This window comes from Podarcis erhardii (assembly GCF_964252035.2).
Source record: "Podarcis erhardii genome assembly, chromosome: 18".
Taxonomy (NCBI): domain Eukaryota; kingdom Metazoa; phylum Chordata; class Lepidosauria; order Squamata; family Lacertidae; genus Podarcis; species Podarcis erhardii.
Window position 1 is genome coordinate 6,691,878 of NC_138516.1, and position 7,835 is coordinate 6,699,712.

General features: G+C 45.4%; 1 protein-coding gene across 1 annotated transcript in view; it reads right to left on the bottom strand.

The window, feature by feature from the left end:
- Positions 1-7,359, bottom strand: part of FSD1 (fibronectin type III and SPRY domain containing 1) — a 33,665-nt gene extending 26,306 nt beyond the window's left edge. The window contains exon 1 of the mRNA XM_081846277.1: positions 6,604-7,359. The gene's annotated coding sequence lies outside the window, so the exon portion shown is untranslated. The remainder of the gene's footprint in view (positions 1-6,603) is intronic.
- Positions 7,360-7,835: the final 476 nt, after the last annotated feature.

Sequence of the window (7,835 nt, forward strand, 5' to 3'; positions counted from 1 at the left end):
GACGCAGAAATAGTGCTTCAGGTTAAGAACTTTGCTTCAGGATGAGAACAGAAATCGTGCGACGGCAGCAGGAGGCCCCATTAGCTAAAGTGGTGCTTCAGCTTAAGAACAGTTTCAGGTTAAGAACGGACCTCTGGAATGAATTAAGTACTTAACCTGAGGTACCACTGTATGTTTAATTTCAAATTGAAGCGATATAAGGATGTTAAATGATTAAGTTAAGTTTATAAGAACTCTGATTTGGAAAACCGTTAAAAGGATATGCATTGAAACCCAACCAAGGGGAAGCGAGGAAGTCACTTAACAATGTTAATAAGTGCAATTTTAATAAGGTTATGATTTATGTTTGTTTGTTTGTTTATAATTTTGTGAAAATCAATTTTAAAAATTGGGGGGGAAAATAAAGAAATGTGGGAGAGCTGAGAAGGCAAGAATTGTAGAGTTGGAAAAGGACCCTGAGCATCATCTATTCCAACCCCCTGTGCTGTTGTTTTGAATCGTTTGCACATTTTTAATTCCCACCATAATTGTTTTTATATGTGCAACTGCTTTACAATGGTACCTCGAGTTACATACGCTTCAGGTTACATACGCTTCAGGTAACAGACTCCGCTAACCCAGAGATAGTGCTTCAGGTTAAGAACTTTGCTTCAGGGTGAGAACAGAAATCGGGTTCTGGCTGCATGGCAACAAACACTCTGTGAGGTGAGTGGGGCTGAGAGACTTCAGAGAAGTGTGACTAGCCCAAGATCACCCAGCAGCTGCATGTCGAGGAGCGGGGAATCAAACCCGGTTCACCTCTGTAGTAGCAGCATGTGGGGGTTGGGTGGAGCCTTCTCCACAATAACACAACACTTGCAAACTCTCCTTCTTCTCCACAATAACACAACACTTGCAAACTCTAGAGATTTCTTTCTTTCTTTCTTTCTTTCTTTCTTTCTTTCTTTCTTTCTTTCTTTCTTTCTTTCGTGTGTAAACTTGAGATGTCAAGGTAAGTCGTAGGGTTTCAGAAGTCAATGACTCATGCTTTAACTGCATGTACTTTGTCGAAAGATTTGTTATTTTAATTAAAGCATTTCAACATCCGTTCGGTCCTCGTAAGGTCTCCGCTGATGCCCTTTGAATTTCAGCAACACCCTGGAGTGATATCATATTGCATGTGACTCTCCACATTGACTGACAGCTGCAGATGGGGAGGAGAAACGAAGTCTCAGTTTGCACTTGAAGGCAAACCTATCTAATCCACATTTTCCGAAACAATACGAGAACCGAAGCACAGCCAGTCTCAGAAATTCACATGTAGCTGAATTTTGCAGTGGTGTTCCCCAGGAAAAAAAATGCTATCGTGATACTAGGGTAAAGTGTGCCAATAGCGTACAGTGGTACCTCGGGTTAAGTACTTAATTCATTCCGGGGGTCTGTTCTTAACCTGAAACTGTTCTTAACCTGAAGCACCACTTTAGCTAATGGGGCCTCCTGCTGCTGCCGCACCGCCGGAGCACGATTTCTGTTCTCATCCTGAAGCAAAGTTCTTTTTTTTTTAATTAATTTTTAAAGAAAATTTTTCTTTTACAAATTATTTGAACACAATCATATTCCGTATGTTACAGATTTTTGACTTCCCCCCACTCCCCCCGCAATCCTCATACTTTTGTATTTATTCCGCATTTCCTTTATAATTATATTGCCAGTTTATAAATCTTTACAGCTCTTTCCCCTTTTACAATACCCTGTCTCATTCACAAAGCCTCTTTAAATCCAACTAGCGTTGTCTTCTCATCACAAATATTTTCCAGATAAATCGTAAACTTTCTCCAGTCCTGAGTGAACTTGTGGTCTTTCTGGTATCTGATTTTCCCTGTCAATTTATCTAGTTCAGCAAAGTCCATCAATTTCCGCCTCCATTCTTCCAGTGTCATCCTGAAGCAAAGTTCTTAACCTGTAGCACTATTTCTGGGTTAGCGGAGTCTGTAACCTGAAGCGTATGTAACCCGAGGTACCACTGTACAAACATTAGAGGAAACCGCTTTGCAGAAATGAGTATGTTAGGCAAAAATACACAGAAGCGTACCATAGTTTTTGGTGTATAAGACGACCTTTTTTTCCCTTTAAAAAGGATGTTTAAAATTTGGGCTCGTCTTATACATGGTAGTTCAGAGTGGGGGCTGGCTCAATAACTCTGGGCCATCTCCCCCCCCCTTTTTAAAAATCTGAGTCCCCCAAAATAGGGGTTGTGTTATACACGAGGGTGTGTTATACATGGAAAAATACGCTACCGTATTTTTCGCTCTATAACACGCATCCGACCATAACACACACATAGTTTTTAGAGGAGGAAAACAAGAAAAAATATTCTAAATGAAACAGTGGATGTATGATTTTTGTGGTTCATGCTGTGGCCACAGACATGTGATCTGACGGTGAGTTTGGGGTAGCCCAATGCAAAAATCCTGAGGATCCATGTGGATCCATGCTTTGTAACCACGTTTTTGCACCACTGCCGCCCCAGGCAACAGTGGGTGCATGATTTTTTGGGTGCAAGCTGTAGCCATGGACATGCTATGTGATCTGATGGTGAATTTGGGGTGACCCAGTGCAAAAATCCTGAGGGTCCATGTGGATCTGTGCTTTGTAACCACGTTTTAAGTGGGGAGGGAAGGAAAAGCACTCAAGGGACAAGGAACACGTGTGGGGTGGGTGGAGAAGGATGCTGCTAATAATGCAGAAGGGGGGTATAAGAGGAGAAGGCGCCTCTCCTTTCCCGCTTTGCTCCTTTAAAGCAAGCAGGCTCTCTGTCCCTCTCTCCTCCCCACTCAGCGGCTCTTCTCCTGCTTTGCTGTTTCAAAGCGAGCCACAGAGGAGGGAAGGAAGGGGAACCATGGATCCTCTGCTCACGACTGCAGCAGATCCCCCCCGTCATCTGTAGGCATTTGCTCCATAACACGCACAGACATTTCCCCTTACTTTCTAGGAGGAAAAAAGTGAGTGTTATGGTGCAAAAAATATGGTATGTATCAGGAATAATTCCAACTAAACCACTAATGAATTTTCATGACTTTTTTTAAGAACTGCGATCTGATGTGGGAAATGTTGGAGAACTGGAATTAGGATTGGGAGAAAAAAGGGAAGGAAAAGAAAACTCGCCTATATGCAACCTGCGCCTGTGTAATTTGTTTCTTAAAAAAACAGCACTGAATCTGCTCTCTCTGTGGGTGCGGTTTTGCAATGACTTGCAAGAATATTGCAATTATTTGCACCTGCGGTGCTTTTCTTTTGGGGAAAAAAAAGGTGGGGGAACTCACAACAAAGTTTGCTTGTTTGTTTTATTGCCATTGTTTTATTGCCATTGTTTTATTGTTTTATTGCAGTGCCACACACACACAAAAAAATCCGGGGCAGTAAGATGTGATTAATAAACTCAAGCAGACATGGCCACCATTTTATCGATTATAGACATAGGTGGATTTTGAGCTCAGGCATTGGGTATATATCCATTCCAGCCCCCCCCCTCCAGTCAAATACAGTGGTTGTTGTTGAGTCGTTTCGTCGTGTCCGACTCTTCGTGACCCCTGGACCAGAGCACGCCAGGCACTCCTGTCTTCCACTGCCTCCCGCAGTTTGGTCAAACTCATGCTGGTAGCTTCAAGAACCCCGTCCCACCACCTCGTCCTCTGTCGTCCCCTTCTCCTTGTGCCCTCCATCTTTCCCAACATCAGGGTCTTTTCCAGGGAGTCTTCTCTTCTCATGAGGTGGCCAAAGTCTTGGAGCCGCTTTGGTGGAGGGAAGTCTGCAAATTGGGAGGGGGGTTAAAGATGTTTTCTTTTCGGTTATTTTTTAATGTTAATGAGAAATGTGCGGGGTAATACGGTATTGATACAATGTGGCATATAATTGAAAACTAATAAAAATTATTTGACAACAACAAAAAATTATTTATTTATATACAGTGGTACCTCGGGTTACAGACGCTTCAGGTTACAGACTCTGCTAACCCAGAAATAGTGCTTCAGGTTAAGAACTTTGCTTCAGGATGAGAACAGAAATCGGGCTCCGGTGGCGCGGCAGCAGCAGGAGGTCCCATTAGCTAAAGTGGTGCTTCAGGTTAAGATCAGTTTCAGGTTAAGAACAGACCTCCGGAACAAATTAAGTACTTAACCCGAGGTACCACTGTATTTTCCCAGTAGTGATGTATGGAAGTGAGAGCTGGACCATATGAAGATCAAACCTCTCCATTCTGAAGGAAATCAGCCCTGAGTGCTCACTGGAAGGACAGATCCTGAAGCTGAGGCTCCAATACTTTGGCCACCTCATGAGAAGAGAAGACTCCCTGGAAAAGACCCTTATGTTGGGAAAGATGGAGGACACAAGGAGAAGGGGACGACAGAGGACGAGATGGTGGGACAGTGTTCTCGAAGCTACCAGCATGAGTTTGACCAAACTGCAGGAGGCAGTGGAAGACAGGAGTGCCTGGCGTGCTCTGGTCCAGGGGGTCACGAAGAGTCGGACACGACTAAACAACAACAACAACAAGCATCTGAAAAAGTGTGCATGCACACGAAAGCTTGTACCAGAACAAACTGAGTTGGTCTATAATGTGCTACTGGACAATTTTTTAAAACTTTTATTTCAAGTAGGTTGATTGTACGCTGTTTGGTTGTTATTCAAAGAATTAAAAAACACACAAATATTTGGTGTGTTTTGGAGAGGGGGGAGAAGTAGGGAGAAACTGGTTCTCTTGGCTTTTTAATATACCTAATATCTCTGAGTACGCACCCCCCTGCCGCTTGCCCTCTGTTGAGCATCTTTTGTTCCACTTCTGCAAGGCTGCACATTATAGGGAGAGAGAAATTCAGCCTCTATTAATAGCAGGAACCTTGTCCTGCCGACCTCCTTTCCCAACTTTGGTTAAAGGCCCGGGGAGTTGGCAGCGGCTCAGGGATTTCTTCTAGCCAAACTGCTGAAGGCGAATGGTTGGTTCAAACCCTCCCCCCCATCTGCCCTTTGCAGAATTCGCAGTGGGGCTGTTCCAGAGGCCTGGAGACCTCGCATAACCTCTTCTCACCCCCCTCTCCGGCGAGAGAAGACTAATCCCTCGAAGCGAGGAGGCCGCCCACCGGTCTTCCCACCTGCTCAAATCTCCTTTACACAACACGGTTTCACGTCGTCTCAAGATCACGTTACGAGAACCCTGGGAAATGTTCCCGTGGACCATTGATCTGTTCTGGGGTGTAACCATGAGTTCTGCACCAGGGTGGGTTTCGTGGTGGGGCCAAACGGGCAGAAGTTCCCATCGTTCTTTTTGTTTTTAAATTTATTTACAGTCATACATCTTGTTATGTTTGCTTCAGGTTGAGCGTTTTCAGGTTGCATCCCGCGGCAACCCGGAAGTACTGGAGAGGGTTACTTCTGGGTTTTGCCGCTCGCGCATGCGCAGACGCGCAAAATGAAGTCATGCGCATGCGCAGAAGCGGCGAATCGCGACCCGCGCATGAGCAGACACGGGTTGCGTTCTGATCATGTTGCGAACGGGCCTCCAGAACGGATCCCGTTTGCAACCAGAGGTACCACTGTATTTGATTTTTCAACTGAAAAAATTAACAGAGATATATCAAACATAAAGCATAAAAAACAAGATTCCAAGGAATCTGCTGGATTTTCCTCCCCCTCTTTGTGGGTCCTATTATTAACCCTTTCCTCTCGTATCTTTTATGATCATCCAAACCCTTTACCCCTTCCATTATGTCCAGAATCAACCTTAAACTACAAGTGCTATTCCAATCCTACTAATGATTTTGAACTGTCTTATAAATTCCCCCCATTCCTTACTAAAATTTTGGTCTTCCTGATTTCTGACTCTTCCGGTCATTTTAGCCATTTTGGCGTAGTCCATCACCTTCATCTGCCATTCTTCTCTGGTGGAAACTTTAGCTTCTTTCCATTGCTGGACCAATCACATCCGTGCAGCTGTGGTCACATACATAAATAGTCTTTTCTGCTCTCTTGGGGTTTTGGCACCTAGAATTCCTAAAAGGAAGGCTTCAGGGTTTGATCCCACAATGCAGTAGGATATGCTTCATACCATCAACGTCCTGGGAACATAAACAAAACCTATTGTGATACGGGACACCCCTCAGTCTGCCATTTAGAACTTCTGAGGGAATTAGACTTAAGTAAATAAACACCGATAGGTACAGACAAATTCCTAAGGTATGAGGATATCTGGAAGTCGTACCCGTATTGGATTCCAGCTGCGACCGGGCTACAAATTACATAAGATCCAGGTCGCAGGTCGCTATGTGAGATGTCCCGAAACCTTTGCCTCCGGGATTCAAGGGCAGTGTTGTAACCCAGATGATATAAGAGGGATGATGTCAGTCCAATCGAGGTGGCTTTTCTGGCCATAGTTTTCAGCCATGGGTTCAGCAACTTGGTTCTAGAACTCAATCCGTTTCCTGGAAGTCCGTTTGACTTCCAAGACGTTCGCAAACCAAGACGCTCCCAATCGAGTGTTAAAAACAATACAACAATTCAGTTGTAAACAATAGCCAACAGTCAAAACGGATGTTCGGCTTCCGAAAAACGTTTGCAAACTGGAATGCTTACTTCTGGGTTTGTGGCATTCGGGAACCGATCTGTTCCTCAACGCAGCTGTCCAGGAACGAAGGTACCACTATAACTCGAAACAAGTGGCATGGAGACATTTCATTCCAGATCTGCTAGGTGGAGCCCATACGGAGGGTGAAGACAGGTGGGTGCCTCGCCCCCACCACCCCATAAACATAAATCCTGGCTATGTCCATGGAAGGAAAGGCTCATAGTGTGTTCCCTTGATACCCGACGATGAACCAAAGCAGTGGTTCAGTTGGGTAATTTTAGAATCATGCATAATGGCCCTAAGGAGGTGTCCTATAGATGGCAATTCGTATCGCTTGCTTTATTTCAGAATGTGGGCAAGCCGGTCCTGCTGCGTTTGGGGTTTTCTTCCTTGAGTGGGGGGACAGACGGGACACCTCACCTGCTCCTCCTGCTGAGACGCCCCTCCCCGACATCTGCTCCCAAGTCCTTCTGACCCCCCTAGCAGCTGACAACTTCCCTTTAGCACATGGCTGAGATTTTCCGCGACATTTCCAAGCCCTCTTCCAAATGTGTGATTATATGAAAGGTCAGTCAGTACCACCGGGGGGGGGGGAGGTGTATCAGATTCCCTGGCGCTCATCCCCTGCTGAGTGCTGTGACTCAGCCCCCCGTGCTACTTCCTTAAGAACACGCGATTGTCTTGCTATTTGATACTCATTCCACCAAGGGGGGAAACCCCCCAGCACCAGTGTGTACCATCAATCAGGAGAGCATACACACCAATATTTCTGAAAATAGGAACGTCCTACTTCATAATAATATATATTTTTTGTTTATACCCTCCCCATCTGACTGGGTTCCCCCAACCACTCTCGGCGGCTTCCAACATATATAAAAACATAATAAAACTATACAAAAGGTAAAAGGTAAAGGGACACCTGACCATAAGGTCCAGTCGTGGCCGACTCTGGGGTTGTGGTGCTCATCTCGCTTTACTGGCCGAGGGGGCTAGCGTACAGCTTCTGGGTCATGTGGCCAGCATGACAAAGTCGCTTCTGGCGAAACCAGAGCAGCGCACGGAAATACCGTTTACCTTCCCACCGGAGCGGTACCTATTTATCTACTTGCACTTTGACGTGCTTTCAAACTGCTAGGTTGGCAGGAGCAGGGACCGAGCAACGGGAGCTCACCCCATCATGGGGATTCGAACCGCCGACCTTCTGATCACCAAGTCCTAGGCTCTGTGGTTTAACCCACAG